Below are 24,258 nucleotides of genomic sequence, written 5' to 3' on the forward strand. Positions count from 1 at the left end.
CAGGCTTGCAATTCCCAAGTTAGTCAACTCAAGTGACTAGAGATTGCTTCTTTCTAACTAGTTTTAGAAAAGGGTTGATTTGCTTTTGTTGTCACTTAGTCCAACTTTCCATTCCTGAACAAGAATAATTATGACCAGGGTTATGGTGCATTCATTGGCCAGTCCTGGACCTAGAATAACCCCAGGCAAGAATATAAAACCTCAATACTGAAAATGTTTGATTTATGAAGAAAGGCCTGGGTACATAACCAATCATCTTACAAAATACTTGTGATCATAACATTTCTGAGACTTTCTCACTTGCAAAATAATTATTTGGTTAACAGTACATACATTTATAAATTTATTTTTGTGCTGAATTTTATTGCTGTAGAAGGTATTGCAGATTTTATTAAATAGTGTTTGTATAATTCAACTTAATTATATCCAGTGATGGTAATATTGCAATCAATTTACAATAGAGGCAAGGATTAGTAAAACCCTTCTCCCCACCTTCTGTTTTAACTGTGGGAAATTGGAACACTGTATCACAGCTCACTGAAATTTGTCTTTAAATACATTACTCATTTCATGGATATTAGCATCAATAAAAGTAAACTCCACAGGACTGGAAAAATTAAACTAATGACTTTTTACATAATCCAAGTAAATGAATGCTTTCTGGTCCAATTTTTCATTAAGGACTCAACCACAGTTTCTTGATTCCCTTCATTTGAATAGCCTCTATTGTGGGACTATTTATAAAAATGCTTAATAAGAACATTTATTGAATAGGTGTTCTATTTCCATACACATTGAAATATATTTACACACTGTTACAGTTTGGGGTAGTAACATGAGGTCTTTTAAAAATTAAGAGTGGCCCCTATCATAGGCATTTTATAAATGTTTCTTCAATTACCTGAATATGTTTTTTAATGTATTAAAATACTATAGTAAAGAGTAGTGACTCATAATTTTCATCTTCCAAGATGAAGGAAGGAAGGAAAGAAGGACGGAAAGAAAGAAGGCAGGAAAGAGGGAAGAGGGAATGAAAGGAGAGAAAATACCTAAAAGTGAAGAATAGTTGGGAAAAATTCTGTGTCTAAATGGTGCTAAAATTCATATTTGCAGTGTTTTAGAAATAGCCCTCGGAGAAGGCGATGGCACCCCACTCCAGTACTCTTGCCTGGAAAATCCCATGGACAGAGGAGCCTGGTAGTCACAGTCCATGGGGTCGAAAAGAGTCGGACACAACTAAGCGACTTCACTTTCACTTTTCACTTTCTTGCATTGGAGAAGGAAATGGCAACCCACTCCAGTGTTCTTGCCTGGAGAATCCCAGGGACAGGTAGCCTGGTGGGCTGCCGTTTATGGGGTCGCACAGAGTCGGACACGACTGAAGCGACTTAGCAGCAGCAGCAGCAGAAATAGTCCTAGTGTAGGAGATTAAATAAAGTTACTAGTTTAAAATTAAGCCTAATTAAATCTATAACCATACTAGATGTATAAAATTGTAACATAAAATAAGTAAAGCTTATTGACATTTTTTATAATGACTTAGTTGCTTTAAAACCTTTGTATCAGTTCATAGCTAAGGTCTTAATTTAAGGATTAGTGACTTATATGGTTTTGGTTGTAAAATATGTAGCTGACATTATGGAAAACTTTAAAATAAAAACAACCCTTCCTAATTCTGTGGATGAATAGACTATAGTTATCTGAGAGGGAGAAAAGAAGGCAGAAAAAATAAAAAGTTCAAAGGTCCTGAGACTTACTTGCATCAACATCTCAAAAAACCTCACGACTCAGGGAACTCAAACCAGGGCTCTGTAACAGCCTAGAGAGATGGGAAGAGGAGGCAGATGGGAGGGAGATTCAAGAGAGAGGGGGCACGGTTCATGTTGGTGTTTGGCAGAAATCATTAACACTGTAAAGCAATTATTCTTCAATTAAAAAATAAGTAAATTTAAAAGTAGCAAAAAAAAAAAAGTAAAAATAAAAAGCACACCAAAAGGAAAATAAAATGATAAATTAAGTATTTGGTAAATTAAACATAAAAGTTGTACTTCACTTGTAGTTAAAGAAGTACAAGTTTCAGAAAAAGACAATTTTTTGATAATCAGATTGTCAAAAGATGAGAAAAAAGATCATTGCTGGAAAGGGTGGTTTGAAGTTAACATTATCATTTGCTGTTAATGGAAGTCTGTTTTGGTATATCTTTCTAGAAAGCAACTTGGTGGTATATAAAAAAATACTCCAAAGATCAAACACTTTTTCACCTAGTAATTTAACTTCCAAGAAGCCATTATAAAAGAATAACTTAAAATGAGCACAAATATTTATGTATGAAAATATATGTGTTATGGGCTTCCCTGGTGGCTCAGAGGTTAAAGTATCTGCCTCCAATGCGGGAGACCCGGGTTCGATCCCTGGGTCGGGAAGATCCCCTGGAGAAGGAAATGGTAACCCACTCCAGTATTCTTGCCTGGAAAATCCCATGGACGGAGAAGCCTGGTAGGCTACAGTCCACGGGGTCGCAAAGAGTCGGACACGACTGAGCGACGGAAAGGAACGGATAGCTCTACTTATGAAATGTAGAACTTTTAAACAATTCATCATAAGTAATGATAAGTGTCTTGAATTACTAGGTCCTTTTTTTTTTAATGTTCTGGGCACTATCTGTAGTTTATCTCATTTATTTCTTTCTACATTTAATAATGTATACATGCTCAGTCGCTCAGTATGAATTTCACTTTGCATACATCATTCATTAATGCAAGTAAATTTTTAGTCTGTGGCCAGCTATCACTACTCTGAATCCATCTTAATGCCTATACTGTGTTTTAAATAAGAGTATCTAAATATCTGAGAGGTCAGAGTTTGTGAAGAGTTAATGTTAAAAAGAGCAAAGGCTTTACTTAATCTATTTATACCGAAAAGTATGATAACCAACAGTTTCATAGAAAGTGGCTTGTGTTTTCCACTGATTGTAGCAGGAGTGAATGATTTAATATTTGTTCTCTAACTTCTAATTAGGAAAATTTCCTGCTGGTGACAGCTTCAAAGTTCTGTGTCAAATGTAGAGGAAAGAACTAGATTTAATTTGTTTTCAAATTGGTAAGTTAAAATTGATATTCTGAGATAATTTGTCCTGTCTCATCTTATATCACTTTTTTCTTTATCTTTCTGAGAACTGAATGTAGATAACTTGAAGTACCCGTGGAACAATAAGGAATGATGTCAATTCTTGGTCCAGACTGGCATCTCTGAGAATAGGAAAGGGCAGGATCAGTATTGTCTTGGTCTAGCTCTCTTCCTACATAAATTAAATCCCAAGAATCATTCCCCTTTTATATCTTACAAATATGAATGCCCTGAGTCTATTTCTATTTTTGCATTGCCATTTAGCAAATATACACAGATTTCTAAGAAATAGTTTGCTATCCTCATCGGCTTTTACCTTGCACCACTTCCCTGTTTTATCATATTCATATCACCTTTAGGATAAAACCCAAATTTTATGTCATTCAGGAGGCTTCTTGATATGGTCTTATCTTACTGTAAAAATTTCTCATAAATAGTTTCATAAGTATTTTATTTCAAAATCACTAATCAGTAGCATTCCTTAAAGGTGGCATGTTTTTTCTTGTTCATGTACCTTTGCTTATGATGTTCCCTCTGCCAACTAATTTCTTCATTGGATAACTTCTAAACTGATGGTTCACAGGTTCCCTTTTCTTAAGGAAGAATTTCCTGAACTTTCTGTTTCTTCAGTACCTCATTTTGCCATTAACATAGTCTTTATTGCTTTGACAGACTCAAAGGAGGGTATAGACTTATTTTCCTCTCCCTAATGATTAACACAGGGCTTCCCTGGTGGATCAGTGGTAAAGAATCTGCCTTCAATGCAGGAGACGTGGGTTGATCCCTGGGTTGGGAAGATACCCTGGAGAAGGAAGTGGCAACCCAATCTTGTATTGTTGCCTGGGAAATCCCATGGACAGAGGAGCCTGGAAGGCTATAGTTCACGGAGCTGCAGAAGAGTTGGACCTGACCTAGTGACTATACAACAGCAACAACGACTAATACAATTGGACTTTAAGTAGGTGTTCAACAAATATTTGTTTGTGTTGTTATTCAGTCTTTTAGTCATGTCTGACTCTTTGCGACCCCATGGGCTGCAGCACAGCAGGCTTCCCTGTCCTTCACCATCTCCTGGAGTCCATTGAGTTGGTGATGCCATCCAACCATTTTGTCTTCTGTCGTCTCCTTCTCCTCCTGCCTTCAAATCTTTCCCAGCATCAGGCTCTTTTCCAATAAGTCGACTCTTTTCATCAGGTGGCCAAAATATTGGATATTCAGCATCAACCCTACCAATGAATATTCACGGTTGATTTCCTTTAGGATTAACTGGTTTGATCTCCTTGTTGTCCAAGGGACTCTCAAGAGTCTTCTCCAGAAACAAGATTCAAAGACATCAGTTCTTCAGTGTTCAGCCTTCCTTATGGTCAAACTCTCACATCCATACATGACATGACGACTGGAAAAACCATAACTTTGACTATCTGGACCTTTGTCGGCAAAGTAATGTCTCTGCTTTTCAATACTCTGGCTAGATTTGTCACACTTTCTCTTCAAAGGAGCAAGTGTCTTTTAATTTTATGGTTGCAGTAATCGTCCACAGTGATTTTGGAGCCCAAGAAAATAAAGTCTGTCACTGTTTCCATTGTTTTCCCATCTATTTGCCATGAAATAATGGGACCAAATGCCATGACCTTCGGTTTTTGAATGTTGAGTTTTAAGCCAGCTTTTTCATTCTCCTATTTCACCTTCATCAAGAGGCTCTTTTTAGTTCCTCTTCGATTTCTGCCATAAGGGTGGTATCATCTGCATATCTGAAGTTATTGATATTTCTGCTGGCAGTCTTGATACCAGGTTGTGTGGTGTGTGAGTGTGTGACATTTCACATAAATAAATAGCCTATATATTTGGCCTATAAGTTAAATAAGCAGGGTGATAATATACAGCCTTGATGTACTCCTTTCCAATTTTGAACCAGTACGTTGTTCCACGTCCGGTTCTAACAGTTGCTTCTTGACATGCATACAGGTTTCTCAGGAGACAGGTCAGGTGGTCTGGTATTTCCATCTTTTTAAGAATTTTCCACAGTTTATTGTGATCCACACAGTCAAAGGGTTTAGCGCAGTCAATGAATCAGAAGCAGATGTTTTACTGGAACTCTCTTGCTTTCTCTATGATCCAGTGAATGTTGGCAATTTGTTCTCTGGTTCCTCTGCCTTTTCTAAATCCAGCTTGTATATCTGGAAATGTTCGGTTCAAGTACTGCTGACACTTAGTTTGAAGGATTTTGAGCATAACCTTATTAGCATGGGGCTTCCCTGGTGGCTCAGCTGGTAAAGATTCCACCTACAATGTGGGAAACGTGGGTTCAAACCTTGGGTTGGGAAGATACCCTGGAGAAGGGAACGGCTACCCACTCCAGTGTTCTGGCCTGGAGAATTCCATGGACTGTATAGTCCAAGGGATGGCAAACAGTCAGATACGACTGAGCGACTTTCACTCACTCACTAGCAGGGGAAATGAGCGCAATTATGTGTTTGAACATCCTTTGGCATTGCTCTTCTTTGGGATTGGAATGAAAACTCACATTTTCCAGTCCTGTGGTCACTGCTGAGTTTTCCAAATTTGCTGGCATATTGAATGCAGCACTTTAACAGCTTCATCTTTTACAATTTGAAATAGCTCAGCTGGAATTCTATCTCCTTCACTTGCTTTGTTGGTAGTGAAGCTTCCTAAGGCCCACTTGGCTTCCCACTCCAGGATATCAGGCTCTAGGTGGGTGATCACATTATCATGGTTAATCTGGGTCTTGAAGATCTTTTTTGCATAGTTTTTCTGTGTATTCTTCCTATGTCTTCTTACCCATCTTTGCATGAAATGTTCCCTTGGCATCTCTAATTTTCTTGAAGAGATCTCTAGTCTTTCCCATTCTGTTGTTTTCCTCTATTTCTTGGCCTTGTTCACTTAGGAAGTCTCTCTTATCTCTCCTTGCTGTTCTTTGGAACTCTGCATTCAGATGGGTATATCTTTCCATTTTTCCTTTGCTTTTGCTTCTCTTCTTTTCTCAGCTATTTGTAAGGCCTCTTCAGACAACCATTTTGCCTTTTTCCATTTCTTTTTCTTGGGGATGGTTTTGATCACTGCCTCCTGTACAATGATATTAACCTCTGCCCATAGTTCTTCAGTCACTCTGTCTATGAGATCTAATCTCTTGAATATATTTGTCATGAAATATTTGTCATTAAATTTTTTTTAATGAACTAAGTTAATTTTCCAACTTTAATTTCCCTAGAGCATAGGAGTATATTAGGGCTATATGAATGTCACTGCCTCAGTGAGAAGACTAGAATGCACAAGAAATGATTGTCCCAAGTCATTTATGACAATCATCTTACACTTTTGGCCTAGAACATTAGGGTAAAAAACACTGAGAAGACAAACGCCAAGGCAGTTGGATGAAGATGCTAAGGCATGCTAAGTCATTTGAACTTTGTCCAGAGGGTGATATGGTTATATTACTTGTTAGAGAAATCATAGTTGAGTACTGATGACCTGGTAAGGAAGTAAACTTGAAGAAGTAACAAAATGGAATGATCAGTATTGAATATAATGGATTTTTATTTAACTGCATGTAGCTGGTAAGGGAAATAAAAGGGATTAGTAATGCATGGTTTTTGTCTTGAGCAATTAGAATGAGAATTGTAGTATTTACTTAATTAAAGTCTCAGGACAAAGAAAAAAAGAGATAATTGTGAATCAAGAATCCAATTTTGCATATTTTGAATTTAGATGCTTATAATAGAAATAAGAAATGAATATTCAGGAAAACTTTTTGCAACATTTTGGAAATTAGTTTATAATATTGCTAAATTCTTGGAGCTAGTTATAAAAGAAAAATAAGTAGTAAAATGATTTTGAAAAAGTTTTAAGATCATGATAATGGTGGTCTCTGTTTCATGGTAGTCTTTATTTCATTTGATGACAAATAAGAATATGTTTTAGCCTGGCTTGTTTAGGGTGGTTTTGATGTGTATGGAATATTTAAAGATACATATGTTGCATCAACCAATTGAGGCTTCTAGTCATATTGCAATGTTTTTAATGGTTTTCTTAAACTAACACTATTGGAAAGAATAAACATTTGGTAAAAAAAAAAAAATGATTGGCTTCATTTAATTTTTGTACCTCTTCAAATTTCATAATTTGTAATAAATTGGGGCAATATAGTATAAGATTGAGAGTAATATATTTGTACTAAAATTTTAAGAATCATTTTAGGAATCATTCACATGGAATTTGATTCTATATTTTAACATAAAATGTGTTAAAAAAGATAGCTCATAAGCATATCTCAGTTTTTGCAAGAATATTTAAGATGCTTTTTATATAAACAAATCTAATCATATCTGACAGTGGAATAATAGATCCACTTCAGTGTATCTGTCATTTTCCTGCAAGAAGAAAGAAGTAGGCACAAGTTCATTCTTGTTTTTTGATGTGGGTATATTTATGCTTTTCTTTTTTCTGTCACATTACATAAAATATTCTAGGCTGAAAGTATTTTCCACAGTAAGAGTAGATTTCAGTCAATCTGAGATAGAAATAAAAGCTGTGGGAATAAGCTGAATTAACCATTTTAAGGAAAATATTTACTTTGCTCCAATGTGAAATGTGATTTTTAATAGTTTTTTTTAAACAAAATTACTTATGTTATTTTGGCTGCTTTCTTTCTAATTTCATGCCATTAGACTAACATTCACATATAATATATAGGGAAATAGCCATTATGCTTAAAAATAGTTTTGTCCCCTTTTTTTCTTCTCCTTGTCCAAGACAGACAAAAGAGAAAAAAAATGACCTGGTTAATCACTTTGGAAATCGTGACATAATTTCATGGTTACCGTTTAGCTGTGCCATGTTTGAAATTTCCTGTTCGGTTTGAAAAGCTCTGTTTCCAAAGCTAGAAGTACGTGATAATGCAGCTTTTATATTTTCAGGAAAGATAAAAGACGAATCATATCATTTATATACCCTAAGAGTCAATCCTAAGAGCATATCATGCAAATGATAACAGCAGCAGCATTGGGTAGATAAACAGGTTTTTCACTAAAATTATAGAATATCTGGAAATGGCCTTGAAAATATATCCTGCCCATATTTTAATTCAGATTTTACAATTGTTGCCTTCTCTGCCAGATGCTGTTGATGATCTGACTATACCCTACTGCCTTAGTATCTTCCAGATAAGCTTTTTCACTTGAATTATTGCCCCAGAGTTTGTCTCTGATGCCTCATAAACTCAGATGCCTTTTTTCTTTATCTCTAAACTTATGTTAGAAAATGAAAAAGTATATGGTGAACAAACAGATAAACAGGCTTCTAAAGAAAATTTTAGCTAAGTTAGAATTGTTTCAGAATATTCAGATGGCTCAGATACAAAGAGGCAGAAATAAAGTATTTGAGAGCTGTCTTTAGTCGATAATCTGAAAAAGTAAAAAATATAGGTCTGGTTTACCAGTGGTCTGTATTGGAGTTATGAAGGGAGGCTGAACAAAAGAGTTAGATATGTTTTTGTACTTGTGCTCCCCCTCCTCCTCAAAAAAAAGCACTGTTTTTGCTGTTTTGGCAAGAAGAAATGCTATATAAATTTTTTTTTCTGCTATTTGAATTTATGTCAGAGGTCCATTTGAAATGATGGAATTAAGGGAAGGCATAATTTATGCTGCTGCATCTGGAAGGATTTTTCCTTTTTGTCTGTTGGAATAAAAATGTAAAAATCTTAACGAGCTGCTATGTCTGTTCTAGTTATAGCATGAGAATAAATGGAAGGATAAGCTCCCCAAATGCTTCTCCATAGCAGTCGAAGTGAAATGAAAGTTAAAATAGATGAGTGCTTTCTACAATGTTGTTTCACCTTCTTAATCGGGGACAGTGTATGCGCTTGGTTGGTCTCATTAGCTAATAAGTGGAGGAGACAGCTGGCCCTAGTTGTCACACAGCCTGAGGGAGAGAGGGGTATACCGTCAAGCAACCATCACTGTTTTAATAGTAGCATATCTATGAGTTAAAAACGTTTAACTCATTATCTAGCAATCTTACTCTTTGCCCTTTTTCTGCAATCTGTTACTCTGCTTTTTCAAAACAAATTACATGCTTTACCACGGTTTTCTTACTATTGGGTAACTTTCTTGAACTTTCACAAGAAATGTAATTAGAATTTTAGAAAAGTGTTATAATATCTAAATTATAATACACATAAATGTAATTATTGATTACCTCTATTGAGTCCAATTTTAATTTTATTTTTAGTTATATGTGATTCCATCTGGTATACACAAGAGAAAAGAAACTGAAGGAGAATTTGGATGGCAGCTGTATAATTGAAAGTCAAGTGTCTGCGTATTCTTTCAACTATATTTGAACATACCTACCCAGGTAAGGATAAGTGATTGCTCATTTCTATACTTAACACAATTTTGAAAAATGATTTGAAACTATAAAAGATGTCTTTATTTTGTACAGATTATTTAAAAAGATAGTTTTATTGAGCAAAATGGTAAAATACATAAAAGCAAAATAAAATTGAAATCATGAATGTCTGTTCTCTAAAGATAACTTCTTTAATTATTTTGTTCTCTATCACTTGTTTTTTGTTTTGTTGATTTTTCCCTTTAAACAATGTTGGACTAATTAGTATATGTATTTTTTGTTGAATTTCTTTATTGTTTTTGTAACAAGTCTATTTTGTTCTATTTGAGAATATGAATTAATGTTCATATTTTCCATTGTATCTGTTCAATTGTATGTTAAATACAAGCATATGTGGTTTAAAATATTTTTAGATTGAGTTTATTATTCAGAGAATATCTTTATAGATAAATTGATATAAATGGTGCTCATTTTGCATGAGTAGAGTTACTAAAATTAGCATCACTGGTTCAAAGGCTATAATATTTTAAAAGCTTTTTAATCATATTGCTGAAATGTCCTCCAGAAGGTAATAATGAGTTATAGTTTTCATTAGTCATTGTTGAAAATATTTGTTGACGCACTGATTTAGAGTTTTCCATTCAAACAGTTTCCCTAACAAACCTAGTTTGTGTTGAATTAAAAGTGCAGAAAACTAAGTTAAGATTCTAAATTTTGGTTGCTATCAGTAGCGTCCTCTTCTCACATGAATTCAGCCAGTTTGTCTCTTACACAACTAAGCCTAGAAGGGAAGTAGATATTATATGTGCACAATCCTTTCACTGTCTAAAAGTACATTTATAGATGACGATGAAGTATACATTTATTTGATACCTGCTGAAAACGTTATTTCACTCAGCTCAAGCACTGTGATTATTTGATTATTGATTTATGATGGTGGTGATAATGGACATTAGGGGGAGGAAAACATAAAAATAGTTGCTAGTTGCTTTCTTCTTATAATTGTCAATATAGTATGATGAAATAAGAAATATATTCCAGTACTTTAGGCACAGATAGGATGTATTAAGTGCCAAGAAAGAAGTCAAAGGAAAGGGTGGTTGCTGATCATGACACTTTCAGCTTGGGAACTGAACCCTACACAAATAAGAGACCAGCTGAGTTGTGTGTTTTATTGGAGGTAGGAGTTGACAGGTGAGCATTTAAATAGAGGGTCAATTGATGCATAGGTACAGAGCTGAGAAAGCCTAGGGGTATTCAGAAAATTGGAAAATAGAGTAGATATAGCAGAGTGATGAGAAATACGTTCTGTGAGTTGGATTCCTGCGCTTTGGCATTTATATTTCATCATTATATGATGAGGGACAGTTGCAGGGGAATAAGATGATCTGTGCTTTATTCTAAGAAGATTAATCTGGAAGTGATATGTGTGTTAGACTAATGGAGAGCAAATGCAAAGTGAGGGAGAATAACTTGTAGGCTTTTCTGTTTTATTTTCATCAACATCTGTTTAAACACTTGTTATTTGCCAGACAGTATGGTAGGGACTGTAGAAAAAAAAAAAGATGAAGAAGATGTAATCCTCACTTTTGAGGCACTTATACATGCATGGCAAAAAAAAAAAAAAAGGGAATGAACCATGACAGATTAACAACTGAATCATACTCAAGGTAAGACTGATTGGTAACTAGTTATACTGAGATGTAGATAGCAGGTTATCTACTAATACCATTTTTCCAAAGACATGAAGTCTTATTAAGGTTATACATAGAAGCAGTGTTTCTAGACTTTGCAAGAATTCGAACAAGCAGTGAAACTTTACATGCAGTGAAAATAGTGTAAATGAAAAATAAGGCAGTGGTAGATGTGGTGGAAAGTTAAGGAGAGGGCTTTTCATCTTAGGAAAGAGGGGCAGGTTGGCATTAACAGATATGGGGGGGAAACAGCAAAAATGGGATTTTCACGTTGGTAAAATAATAGGTTTGGTGTTGCCTTGCTCTCAGTTTTTTGTTCAAATCTTTGCTAAGGCACTCAGCATTTTAAAATTTCATTGCAATTCCCTATGTAATTAATTGAGGATTCATTTATTCACCATGAAAAATTATGTGAGTTGTTTTAAAATTACAAGTATGATAAGAGTAAAAATGTTACACCAAATAAAACATAAGAAGTAAAGACCTGATTTGATTCACAGCCATTGTGTGTGTGTATATATATATATATATATTTACTATATATATAATTTAGCATTTCTAGCAGTCTCACAAGTGAATGTATGTTCCTGCCCTAAGAGCTTAAGTAAATTTATTCTAGAAGTCTTAGTGTAATGAACAGGAAAATTATCCTTACCACTTAGAGGTGCCTTAACTTTGGCATTGTTGAAAGGAAAGGGAACTTTGCTAATACGGAGTTATAAATAGATAAGTTTGTAGAAGTGAAGAATTCAACTTCTCCAGGAAGTCTTTCCTGATTTTTGGCTCTGAGACCAGATCTGTGCCACTGATGAACCTTAGCACCGCTTATTAAACATTCCTCAGTTGTACCATGCATTGTGGTTTTGTCTATAGTTTCCTGAGACTAAGATTCTTGAGAATTGAGTCATCATTTATCATTCCAGATATAAATTCACTCTAAATAAAACTCACCACAATGTTGGTTTTATAGATACTCTGTAAATATTTCTTAGATGCAAAATTGAATCCATTTCCATGATTTGTCTTCATCATTCCTGCCCTAGCTTAGATGTTTTTGTGAGCTCCATGTTAGTTTTCTATCTATGATAAATCACTTTAAAACTTAGCAGCTTAAAACAGAGCTTATGTATTACCTCAGAGTTTTCTGTGGACTACAAACCTGGGCACAGCTTAGCTGATGCTTCTGGTTCTAGGTCCTTTGCAGCTACAGTCATTTTCAGAGCTCAGCTGGGGCTGAGGTGTCCACTCCAGACTCAGCCATGGAGGGCCTCTCTCAATAGGGTTGCTTCCATGAAATTAAAGCTAGCTTTCTCTGGGGCAAGCAATCCAAGAGAGAGAGAAAAAGTGAGCATCTGTGATGGAAACCGCATTCCTCTATAGCCAAATCTAGGAATTGTCATCCCATTTGTGGTAGTTTAATGATGGCCTCTAAAAAGATAGCTCAAGTCCTAACCTGTGTCACTTGTGAATGAGACAGTATTTGGAAACAGAATAAAGGCTTATAAAGATAAATGGAATTAAATAAAGGATCTTAAATGGGAACATTCTGGATTAACTAGATGAGCTTTAAATCTAATAACATGTATCTTTATGAGGTATATATAGAGCAGAAAGAAGGTTCTGTGAAGTCAGAGGCAAAAACTAGTATGATGCAACCACAATCAAGGATTGCCTGGCACCCTAGCAGCTGAAGAGGCAAGAATAAAATCTCCCTTAGACCCTTCAGAAGAAGTGTAGTCTTTCTGAGACCTCGAGTTCCGACTGTTGTCTGTCAAAACTATGAATGAGTGAATTTCTGTTGTTTTCAGTCACCCAGGTTGTGGTGGTTTGTTATGGAAGCCATGGGAAACTAACATACCACCGTTTTCTCTAGTCTTCTATATTTTAGAAATGCATCATAGATCTAGCCCGCATTCAGTGGCAGGGGGTCACAAAAGGGCATGAATATCAGGAGGCAGAAGCCATCTATTAGATTTCCAAATTCCTCCATTTGCTTGATATTTGATACGTCTGTATAGCCAGATCATTAGAGTCATTATCTCACATTCTTAAAAATCACGATCTTTCTTTTTGTATTTCCTAACGCTTTAATTAGAATTATTATTCATTTGGATAGTCAAATTGAAAAACTTAATTTGAATTTCTTCTTTTTTCTTAATACTCATGGCCTTTAGTCTATTAACCAGTCTTTTTCATTCCATTCCTTAAATTTTGAACTGAACTGATCCCATTATTATGTCTTTCTAGAAGTAGCAGTATAGCCCCTAAGTGCTCTGTCTGTTTCTGAGCATTTCCCCTTCAAACCTTTTGCTGCAAGTGACTTTAGAAAATTCAAGTGGTACTACATAATTTCCTTATGTGAACTGGCTCTTGACTTCCTAAAATCCAAAGTGTATCTTTAACCATTCCTTAATATAGGTCTAGAAAATTGTATAAAGCTTTCCAGTTATATTATGTTCTTTCATTTTTGCTTGCCTTTCTCTAAGACTCTCTTTTTCCAGTAATTAGATAGGTGTGTGTTTATTTTTGTACCCAGAGCACCCTGCAGAATGCCTAATACAGTGGCCAGCACAGAATAAGTTTTCATCTGTTGTAAACTAATGTTAAAGATGAAAGATGAAGAGGCTTGAAACAGCAATAAAATGACTAAACTTACAGACTCCTTAAGATGGAAACACATGTAAGAGAAAGGAAAACTATGGACTAATTAATGGTGGAGCAAGACTGGATAGTTTAAAGGTAGAATAAAGGCAGAGGCATGTTCAGTGTAAATATGTGGAAGAAGTGGAAGTCAAAAAAATGTGAAAAAAAGAGTTTTAGTTTTGAGACCCTATATACAGTTTAAATTTGAATGTGGCTGTAATGTGGTTTTAAGAGTATTAAAAGGTGCATTTTCACAGAGTTTGTACTATATTAGATAGGAAGTGTAAGGAAGATGAGGCAGATAATAAGAAGTAGAAGAAATAGATGACAAAAAATGCAATGCAATGTTAAGAAAGCAGCAGAAAAAGACTAGTATTTTTTTTTTGCCCCCTTCAGTTGTATAATAATAAGTAAGACTAAACTTGATGGACATGAGTTTGAGTGAACTCCAGGAGTTGGTGATGGACAGGGAGGCCTGGCGTGCTGTGATTCATGGGGTCGCAAAAAGTTGGACATGACTGAGCGACTGAACTGAACTGAATACTTACCTACTAATACTTATGTCTTAAAGCAGAGATGTTACTTTGCCAACAATCTGTGTAGTCAAAGCTTTGGTTTTTCTAGTAGTCATGTATGGATGTAAGAGTTGGATTATAAAAAAGCTGAGCAACAAAGAATTGATGCTTTTGAACTGTGATGTTGGACAAATCTCGGAAATCCAAGCAGTTAATCCTAAGTGAAATCAGTCCTGAATATTCATTGGAAGGATTGATGCTGAAGCTGAAACTCCAATACTGTGGCCACCTGATGTGAAGAACTAACTCATTTGAAAAGACCCTGATGCTGGGAATGATTGAAGGCAGAAGAAGGGGATGACAGAGGATGAGATGATTGGATGGCATCACCGACTCAATGGACATGAGTTTGAGTAAGCTCCAGGAGTTGGTGAATGGACAGGGAAACCTGGTGTGCTGCAGTCCATGGGGTCACAAGGAGTTGGACACGACTGAGCAACTAAACTGAACGGAACGGAACTGAACTGAAGTAAGACTAATTGTGCTGTTATCTGAAGAACTCTGGGGAGGTCCCTCAGTGGAGAGCTTATTCAAATCATATTCAGCAGATGTGTTATGCTTAATCAGTATTTAAATACCAAAGGAAATCATCTCTAAGCTGTTTGCAGAAACTGGAGAAAGCCATTTTACTTTCACTGACCTTTTATTGTACATGAAAAATTTACATTTAGTACATCTGTATGTGTAAACCATACTTCCATTCTAATAATTAATGATATTCTAATTAATCATTACTTGTATAATATTAACATTAGTTTTCGAAGAGACAGAGGGAAAAATGCTCTGTATATTTATGTAATATGTAATTGTAACGAATGGTTTATTCATGAATGAATTGCTATTTGAATGAAATAGTGAAAACAGGGAAAGTGTTTTTTTATCAAATATATTAGTCTCTCTGTTACAGAGCGGTAATCTATGGGCTTTTAGCTTAAACTGATTATTTATGCAATAAAGGTATTATATAGTATATCAAAGCCTTAACTATTTAGAGATAACATTCTTTTTTTTTTTTGACCTCTGAAGTTTCCCTAAGAGCTAACATTCTTTACAAAATGATTTACCTTGCTTTTAAAGCATAATCTACATTGATGAAATTTAGCTTAGCAAAAGGATTCTTTAAAAAAGGAAATTTTTTACACATGAAGACAGAAATAAATGAATAAGAATGATTTACATAATTATGTGCAGTGAATGAAGAGATGGAAGTGGCTATCTCAGAGAAGGAAATTGTTAAATGATGAGTTTTGAATTGCATATTTCATCAGTTCAGTGGCCTGACAGTCTAAACTGTAAACATTTTGATCAAATGAGTACCTCTGATGGTCAGCATCTCTTTATACAAGCAGTCTGTTCCATGTATTAATATTAATCACATCTATAGTTGACAAGTCTCTATAAATTACAGTTCTTATTTTGCAAGTAACAGAAAGGAGTTCTGTATACTTTAAGCAAAAAAGTATTTTGTTGAAAGGATATGAGTTAGCTCATGGAATCAGAGGGTAAGCAGAAAAACAGTTCTTGGGAAAGACAGGAGCCAGAGCATTTCCAGGGATCTAGAGAGCAGGAAGTGGAGAGAGACTGTGAAAAGTACTGCCATGGAGCTAAATCTGGACCAATAATGTCGTTTAATGCTATTCTTCCCACATTCACAAAGCCAGTGTGCATGGCTGGGTTTCAATCATTTGCCCTCTGCCAGGAACCATGGCACTTGATTAACAATTCTCCTGAGACTTCTAGCATGTGGAGAGGGTAGGTTCCCAAAAAAGAATTTCAGAGTCTTAGGACTAAGATGGGGAGTAGAGCAAGTAAAAACAATTGATGTTTCAAAAGCCTTTCTTCAGAACTGTCATTCGAAAAGTATCAAAGTCTAACAGCAAAAAACTCAGAGAATAAATATTTTGCCAGTAAAATTAGCATAGATTAAATAGTAATGTTGCTCAGGTTTTAATAGATATCTACTTTTATGAAAATTTTCTTTGTTCTTTCTTTTATACATATGTCTATTGTCTGTCATGTGCCAAGTGCTGTCCTAAGCAATGAACATAAAGCTACAAATAATAAAATTCGTTTTTGCTTTGTATCAGTTCAGTTCAGTTCAGTCGCTCAGTTGTGTCCGACTCTCCGCGACCCCATGAATCACAGCACGCCAGGCCTCCCTGTCCATCACCAACTCCCGGAGTTCACTCAAACTCATGTCCACAGAGTCGGTGATGCCATCCAGCCATCTCATTCTCGGTCGTCCCCTTCTCCTCCCGCCCCCAACCTTTCCCAGCATCAGAGTCTTTTCCAGTGAGTCAACTCGTCGCATGAGGTGGCCAAAGTAGTGAAAATTGAAATATATATAGCAATTAATATATTGCAGGAAGTCCAGAACCAGAGCTGTAGTAGTTTCCTAGAGCTGCCGTAAGAAAGAGCTACAAACTGAGTGGCTTTAAACAACAAAAATTCAAGAGGCTAGAAGTCTGAAATCTGGGTATCAGAGGGTCGTGAGTCCTCCAGAGATTCTAAGGGAGCATCCTGCTGTGTTTTCCAGCTTCTGGCGGCTGATGGTCTTTCTCGGCCTATGGCAGGCTACCTCCCCTCTCTGGCTCCATCTTCGCATGGCCTTCTTCCCTCTGTCTCTGGGTGTGTCCTTTCTTCTTCTTATGAAAATACCAGTCATTGGATTTAGGGTTTATCCTAAATCGAGAATGATTTCACCTCAAGATCTTGAACTAATTACATCTGTAAAGACACTGTTTCAAAATAAGGTCACATGCTGAGGTTCTGAGTGAACATGAATTTGGGGGAGATGGTGTTTATCCCACTATAGGGAGGGTACATGATACTCCCGGTGTTTTTTGTAGGGTCCCAGGGCCTATTTTTGGGGTATGCTAGAGAATCCCACTTGAAGGAAATGTCTGAGAGTGAATGCTCAGCAGAAGGAAAGGAATGTACAGTGGACCCTCCCAGTGCTTGTGAGGAAGCATAGTTCATTGGAAGAAATGAAAGTATCAATAGTTCAGTTCAGCTGAAGCAAAGAATGCACGGAACTGGTAAGAGGTGGAGAGGAGAGAGGACAGAACAGAGGTTAAATGGAACAGAGGATAAGGGAACATGTAAGGGGTTTGATTATCCTGAATATAGTAGGTGAACAGTGGTAGTGTGTTAGTCACTCAAGTCCTCTCTGATTCTTTGTGACCCCATAGACTATAGTTATAAAATACAAAAAAAAAAAAGAGAGAGAGAGAGTGAAAGAGTGGAACTAGGACACACAGCTGTATCTACAGTAAGATCTCAACACTCTATCTGGCAACCTTCAACCTTTAATTTTAAACACTAAAAGTAAAGGCACTTAAATGTTAGTGGTGGTGGCTTTAATTTTGCTCTTTCTAACATTTTTAAAATACAGTGGGTCCAAAGAGCATATACTACTTTTATAATGGTGGGAACAAAAGCATTTTTTTGGGTAAATTTTAGCACATTAAATAAACCTGATATAAGATTTACATAGCATCCGTTCCGTTCCGTTCCGTCGCGCAGTCGTGTCCGACTCTATGCGACCCCATGGGCTGTAGCCTACCAGGCTTCTCCGTCCATGGGATTCTCCAGGCAAGAATACTGGAGTGGGTTACCGTTTTCTTCTCCAGGGGATCTTCCCGACCCAGGGATCGAACCCGGGTCTCCCGCATTGGAGGCAGACGCTTTAACCTCTGAGCCACCAGGGAAGCCCATAGTGTTTTTAAAAATTAGTAATTGATTTCAAGGACTGGGTGTCTTTTGACTTAGGAGGGAAAAGAGTTGTAAGTGTATAAAGAATTATACCACCTGAAGAAGGTGTTTCATAAAATATCTTGAAATATGTATGGAGATATTGATTGCACACCCTCAGCTGGGTTACGTAGTCATTGGCTAAATCAAGAAAAAAGACTTCTACTTTTGGACATAAGATAGGAAATACATTTGGACTGAAAGCATTTTTCTCTTGATTTTGAAAACCATGTCAGTGAGTGAGCAATTTAATAAAGTATAGAAATTGATCCTTTTATGTAAGTTATCATCAGTAATGCCAGGTTACCTTATTAAGGTGTTTAGGCATGACATTCCTGTGAAGATTTTACTAATTTTTGTAAGACTGAAGTGTATTTAGATTTTTGGAATGCAAAATTAGAGCTTTAATATTAAATCTACTTTACATATCCAAGGGTCGTGCTGTGAGAACAGAACACATTTGCATGTTCTGTGTTTTCCACCCAGTTTCAGAATATTTAACAACTATTCCATTAACATATACTTGATGATGTGTTGGGGCAATTAAAACTCTCACATCATCTTTAGACTATTTTTCTTGCAAGAGATAGAACAGCTTAATTAATGTCTCATAATAATGTTTATAAAATGTTTATCAAAGATAATCATTTGATGCTTCTGTGGAGGTTTTTTTGTTTTTTTCAAAGTATTGATAATTGCTTAAATAGCATTGTTTACTTTGATTCATCAATAAAATTGTTTGCTAATCCTGACCTGAAATGATGTATAAATATTTTGCTATTTAAGAATAGTTCAGAGTTCAAACATTTTACTTGCTAATGACTGTAAAGTAAGCAGACCTTCTTTCTTAAAAACAGTCTTGAATATATTCTAGTAAAATATATACTGGAAATACATTTCTTGGTTAATTATTTATAAGAAAATATAGATACCAATAATTAGAAAAGTAAACATTTCAGTAGAATGAGTGTGTGTGTGCTAAGTCACTTCAGTCATGTTCGACTCTTTGCAACCCTATGGACTGTAGCCCATCAGGCTTCTCTGTCCATGAGATTCTCCAGGCAAGAATGCTGGAGTGGGTTGCCATGCCATCCTCCAGGGAATCTTCCCTACCTGGGGATTGAATCTGCAACTCTTAAATCTCCTGCATTGGCAGGCAAGTTCTTTACCACTAGCATTACCTGGGAAGCCCAAAATATATGAGTGTCACCACAGGTCTTTTTCATGATCTTCTCATTAAAAGTGTTAGTCGCTTAGTCGTGTCTGACTCTTTGCAACCCCATGGACTGTAGCCTGCCAGGCTCCCCTGTCCATGGGATTCTCCAGGCAAGAATACTGGAGTGAGTAGCCATTCCCTTCTCCAGGGGATCTTCCCAACCCAGCAACTGAACCTGTGTCTCCTGCATTGTTGGCAGATTCTTTACCATCTGAGCCAACAGAGCCCTACATTCAGTGGAAAGTTTGACTTTTTTCTTTTTTTAATAAATTTATTTTTAATTGGAGGACAATTGCTTTACAATATCGTGTTAGTTTCTGCCATACATCAACATGAATCAGCCCTCCTTCTTGAACCTCCCTTCCACCTCTCACCCCCTCCCTCCCCTGTAGGTTGTCGCAGAGCTCCCTGTGTCACACAGCAAATTCCCACTGGCTCTGTTTCACGTGTGGTGATGTCTGTGCTTCGAAGTTGCTCGCTCACCCGGCCCCTCCCTCTCCTTCCCCCAGTACGTCCACAGTCTGTTCTGTGTCTGTGTCTCCATTGCTTGACTCTTTCAAGCACGTTTGTATCTCTTATATCATTTAGTTAGCCCATCCCCAAAATATTTTAGGTAACTTGTCCTATATAAAATTTAACTTAATTAGTACTGTTATGGCATCACTGCTTCAATGGACATGAGTTTGAGCAAACTTTGGGAGATAGTGAAGGACATGGAAGTCTGGCCTGCTGCAGTCCATGGGGTCACAAAGAGGTGGACACGACTTAGTGATTGAACAACAACAACACCAGGACTATGAACCTGACAGTCTACTTGCTTGGAGTTTATAGGCTTCCCTCCACCCCCATTCTTGAGTTTTCTAAACTTCTGAGAATTAAAAATCAATCCTAGTAGCATTAATAATATTAATTACAATGTCCAGCACTTGCATGTTGCTTTTAGCTGTCTGTATAAAGGAACCTGTCTAATCCTTATAAGGCTATTTTGAGGTAGGGGACTCAGTTACAGATGAAAATCTTAAGCAGAAAGCGGTAAAGTAAATTTGCCCAAGATCAAATGGCAGAAAGGGGATTAGAACCCAGGTAGACTATTTTATCCACCATACTCTACTTCATGAAGAAGATACAGATTAATAGGAAAGAATTTTAACCCAAAAATATCAAACACCTCATCAGTATTCCCTGTCATCTTCTTGTGGAAAGATCTCACATACAGCTCTGTGATAGCTGGGTTACGTATTTCTTATTCTCCCACATTTTTGTACCACTCATCCTTCTCATATTTCATTTATTTCAAATCCCTCGACTGTTCTCCTACCTCATATTCAGTATTATAGTTTTATTTACATGTTTTCCAGTATACAGAAAGATTCCAAGATAAACCTCTTATTTTGTTTACCTAGAAAAGATGAGAATGTCATTTTGAGAAAGTAAAACATTAGTTCTGTGTCCTAAAGATAACACTAATGCAAGCAGCAATAGTAACTTTCCAGGGTAGTGAGAATATTAAAATAGTTTTTTATATCCCCTTTCATAATTTAAACTTACACTTGATATTAAATTTTATTGTGAGAGGAAAATTACACATTTTCTATTCCTTGTGATAAAACAAGCACACACAGTAATATCCCTGTTATAACCTCAAATCCCTGGATAGAGCAGAAAATAAATATATATAATTCAATTTAGAGCTGTATTGGAAAATAAGTCAGAGAACCTTCAATAGACCAAAAAGTATGTAAAATCCATGAAAGGATACGCTGTCAGATTTGAAAGGGAAGTCACAACTGAAGACAGGCCCTGGGGAGGGGGTTTGAGGGAGGGTGGATACAGTATGTGTAGAGCTGAGTCCCTGCACTGTTCACCTGAAGCTGTCCTAATGTTGTTTAATGGCTATTATTGTTCAGTCACCCAAGTTGTGTCCGACTCTTTGTCACCCCATGGGCTGTAGCTCCTCTATGAGATTTCCCCGGCAAGAATACTGGAGTGGGTTGCCATTTCCTTCTCCAGGGGATCTTCTCGCCCAGGGATAGATCCCCCATCTCCTGCATTTCCTGCATTGGCAGGTGGGTTCTTTGCCTCTGAGTCATCAGGGAAAGTCCTGCCCCAATACAAAGTAAAAAACAATTTTTTTGAAAGAAAACAAACCATAGGCCTTGGGTAGGACACTTAACCAAAGGTGGGTGTTGCATTAAGAATGCACCATTCTCAGAAATGGCAGGTTCCAGCTTCCTGGAGAAGCCTTGAGCTGGGGATGAGTAACTACTTCCTTAGTTGTGGTGCAGAGGAGCTTTGTCAAGTATTCAAGCTTTTAAAAGAAAGCCCCAGTTACCTTCTGCAGTCTGGATGCTGAAGATATGTGCTTGGAATCGAGAGAAACAGTGAAGTGTTCTGGCCTTAGCAACCATGAGGAGAATCAGAGAACTCTCTCCTCTCACTCTCATTGAAGACAGATTACTGTACTGAGATAACCAGAGTTAATAAAGTAAGCAGAGTGCACTTAACATAGAACAGTAGAAGGATTGGGAGGGGGGTATTCCTTGAATAGAAGAGAGTAAAGCAAAAAACTGAATTAAAAACTTGATCATATTCCTTTACCATGTCAACTTGTAGTTTGTGTGCGTGTGCCCAGTCATGTCCAATGGACTGAAACCCATCAAGCTCCTGTGTCCATGGAATTTTCCAGGCAAGGATACTGGAGTGAGTTGCCATTTCCTTCTCCAAGGGATCTTCCTGACCCAGGGACTGAACCTGCATCTCTTGTGTCTCCTCCATTGGCAAGCAGATTGTTTGCCACTGTGCCACCTGGGAAGCCCCTACTGTTCCATTTATTATGCTTTAAGAATTCAAGGCATAAATGAGAAATATTTAAACCTAAAATTTTACTGTATATTTGAGATGGTAAGAATAGTGTTAAAAATTAGGAATGAATATAGAGGACCAAGGTTATTTTGTTGTTTCCAAACAAAACAAATTGTTTTTTGAGAATGCTACCTTTTTGTTGTTTTAATGTAATTCCGAAATCAAAGCATGATACATAATTTGTACATTAAAATATCATCAATATTTCAGTGTTAAAAACATAAAAAATATTGCAGTGTTCAATGGTGTCATCACCAAAGTTTTAGTAAATTATTTTCCGATAATTGTACCTCAACAGCAGGGAGAAACCTTTTTTGCCTCTGTAGAGTCTGAGTTGTTTAGTTTTTGTATAGAGTTTGGGCTGTTTTGTTCTGTTTATTCACACTTCTCAGGGACAATTTAAACAATGATGAAGAAAATAAACTCATATGAAATACTTTATTGAAGTATTGGAATGCAAAAAGGTAGAGAGTACACCTCTTCTCCATCCCAGCTCTCACTTAGAAATTAAATTGAACCCACTTTAAAAAGTAGCAAACGGCACTCTAGTTTGTCAGGCTTTTATAATGACTGATTATTTATTCTAGAAATAGAAAGCTGTATGTTTATCTGTGTGGTAGGGCATAAAGAATGCTTTTTCTGTCTTCTGAGCTATGGAAGTTTCCAAATAGTATCAAAATATTTTCATTGTCTATATTCCAAAGCTACACTGTAGATTTCTAGCTTTTTAGCTGGCTTGTTTCTTTCCATTTCCAAACCTAGATACAAGGTTATTTAGCTTTTTTAACCTATTATTATCCAGCCTAACAGATTTCTAGTCATAGTCTTAATATTTCATTGCAAACAAACCCATTAAATTAATGTTGAAAAGGTGTTGGATTTTTTTTTTCTTCTATCCCTGATAGTTACAATGCTAGTAAAACTTGGAATTTTCTGGAGTCCTTTGTTTTTTGCAACTTGCAAAATTGCTAAGTTAGTGTTTTGGTTGTACAGAATCAAGCATTTCAGTAACTAGTCAGTATGATTTGGTATGATGCATGAATATAGGCAATAATATATATTATTTAGCATATATTTTTAAGAGTCCACTCTATATGGCCCCCCTTTCATCTTCCCATTGGTAACCACTAGTTTATTCTCTTTATGAGTGAGTCTGCTTCTGTTTTGTTATATTCACTACTTTATTTTATTTTTTAGATTAGACATGTTAATGATATCATACAATACTTTTATTTTTCTTTCTGACTTATTTCACTGGGCATCAGTTCAGTTCAGTTCAGTTCAGTCGCTCAGTCATGTCCGACTCTTTGCAATCCCATGAATCACAGCACTCCAGGCCTCCCTGTCCATCACCAACTCCCAGAGTTCACTCAAACTCATGTCCATTGAGTCGGTGATGCCATCCAGCCGTCTCATTCTCTGTCGTTCCCTTCTATTCCCTCCAAATCCATCCATGTTGCTGCAAATGGCAAAATTTTAATACTTTTTATGGCTGAGTAGTATTCCATTGTGTGTGTGTGTGTGTACACCACATCTTCTTTATACATTTATCTCTTGATGGAAACTTAGATTGCTTCTATTAATATTTCTTAGCAATTATAAATAATGCTGCTATGAATATTGGATACAATTTGAAGTCTCATACTTTGACCACCTCATGCAAAGAGTTGACTCACTGGAAAAGACTCTGATGCTGGGAGGGATTGGGGGCAGGAGGAAAAGGGGACGACAGAGAATGAGATGGCTGGATGGCATCACCGGCTCGATGGACATGAGTTTGAGTGAACTCCAGGAGTTGGTGATGGACAGGGAGGCCTGGTGTGCTGTGATTCATGGGGTCACAAAGAGTCGGACACGACTGAGTGACTGGACTGAACTGAACTGAGAGGTTAATCATAGATCATATCTTAAACATAATCTTTCTATATCTACAAGTTTTATAGATTATATTTGGAACTATTTTCAGTTATTTTATAGAACAACATGTGTGTTCACATGTTAGTAACACCCAAGATAGGGCTGA

General features: G+C 36.5%; 1 protein-coding gene across 4 annotated transcripts in view; it reads left to right on the top strand.

The window, feature by feature from the left end:
- The window catches only part of GULP1 (GULP PTB domain containing engulfment adaptor 1), a 342,256-nt gene that overhangs the window by 120,997 nt on the left and 197,001 nt on the right, over nt 1–24,258 (top strand). For all 4 annotated transcript variants that reach the window (XM_088830780.1, XM_055396912.2, XM_055396908.2 and 1 more), the window contains exon 2: nt 9,373–9,498. The gene's annotated coding sequence lies outside the window, so the exon portion shown is untranslated. The remainder of the gene's footprint in view (nt 1–9,372; nt 9,499–24,258) is intronic.

The sequence above is a fragment of the Moschus berezovskii genome, chromosome 2 (assembly GCF_049115385.1).
Source record: "Moschus berezovskii isolate FMDL1 chromosome 2, NW_MosBer_1.0, whole genome shotgun sequence".
Classification (NCBI taxonomy): domain Eukaryota; kingdom Metazoa; phylum Chordata; class Mammalia; order Artiodactyla; family Moschidae; genus Moschus; species Moschus berezovskii.